Source organism: Morone saxatilis, unplaced genomic scaffold (genome assembly GCF_004916995.1).
Source record: "Morone saxatilis isolate NCDOM2014 unplaced genomic scaffold, NCSU_SB_2.0 Contig23, whole genome shotgun sequence".
In the NCBI taxonomy this organism is placed as follows: Eukaryota; Metazoa; Chordata; class Actinopteri; family Moronidae; genus Morone; species Morone saxatilis.
The window spans coordinates 20,152,362-20,153,845 of NW_023339796.1; the positions used below are offsets into that span (position 1 = coordinate 20,152,362).

Below are 1,484 nucleotides of genomic sequence, written 5' to 3' on the forward strand. Positions count from 1 at the left end.
CTACATTAAAATACCATTATTTTGTAGAGGTGCAAATGTATGTCAGGGAACTGACTGGCTGACATTGTGTTGTCTAATTGATTATATTGGTTGATTGATATATTGATTGACTGGTCTGCTGGTTTTTGCTGTCACTGACTGACAGTCTAAAATAACATTTGTTAGATCTGATGAATCAATGCTCTCAGTCAGTCAGGTTGTATCTGTTGTTGGTGCGTCTGGTTTTGAAGTAGGGGCAGCACAGAGAGGTGGATGTTTTTCTGGGGAACATGTAAACTCCTTGTGGCCTGGGAGCAAGCAACCACACTGACTACCACAATCAGTTTAAACTAATGATGCAAATAAATAGTGTCATTGATCATACCAGAGATATTGAGATGCCACACAACAATGAGCCAGACAACCTGTAATCCTGAACAAACCCATTCACTTTGATATTAAGAATCTGTATTCACCTCACCCTGTTTACCCTGTTCTTTTTTTGCAGCCAGTGACACTGCAGTCTCCACAGGATATTATAATTCCTGTGTGTACGGCAGTTTTGTGGGGCTGTATGCAAAGATTCATACAGCTTCATCGTCCGTGTATCATCAGTCAAACACCTTGATAATGAAAGAGTGAGGAGAGCCACGGTGTTTATAGATGTCAGTGAATGACAACTACCCAAATATGACCATGTGCTTCAATGCTAACACAATTTAGACACAATATCCATTTAATCATCACTATTAGGAAATGAATGGCCCCAGTTTAGCCTGTCCCTGTCAGATCACTGTGTTCCACTGATTCTCTCACAGTAATTGTTTCTCGCCCCAGGACTAAAGCCTCGCAGTGATGCTGCATTTGGTTCATACGCCCCCAGACTGACTATGGAGCAGCCTTCCCGTAGGCTCGACAAGTGCACCTCTTTCAACATTTCAATTATTATTATTACGATAGTAATAGTCGTGGTAGTAGTGACCCATTAGGATCACCTTAGTTTGGACAAAGCTAACACATTATCTGAAGGTTCTGTATCACTGCAGAGTTACTACCCTGGAGTGTGACAGAAAGCGTAATAAAAAATTAAAAATAAAAATTTCTATCTATCTATCTATCTATCTATCTATCTATCTATCTATCTATCTATCTACATTAAAATACCATTATTTTGTCGAGGTGCAATTGTATGTCATGGGACTGACTGGCTGGCAGGCTGCTTGGCTGTTACTGACTGACCAACTGACTGACTGGTGACTGACAGGCTAAAATGGCATGTCCTTGTAGCTACATTTCCATCCACAATAGTATAATGAAATATGAACACAGTATCAGAAGGTTCTGTATCACTGCAGAGTAACTGCCCTGATGTGTGACGGCAAGCATGATTAAAATCCTGTGATTTTGCAATTCAATTTTTTCAATTCAATTTTATTTGTATAGCGCCAATTCATAACAGAAGTTATCTCAGGACACTTTTCAAAATAGAGCAGGTCTAGACCGAA

General features: G+C 39.8%; 1 protein-coding gene across 1 annotated transcript in view; it reads left to right on the forward strand.

The window, feature by feature from the left end:
- LOC118334825 (phospholipid phosphatase-related protein type 4-like) overlaps nucleotides 1–1,484 on the forward strand; it is a 41,427-nt gene that overhangs the window by 549 nt on the left and 39,394 nt on the right. The window lies entirely within an intron of this gene.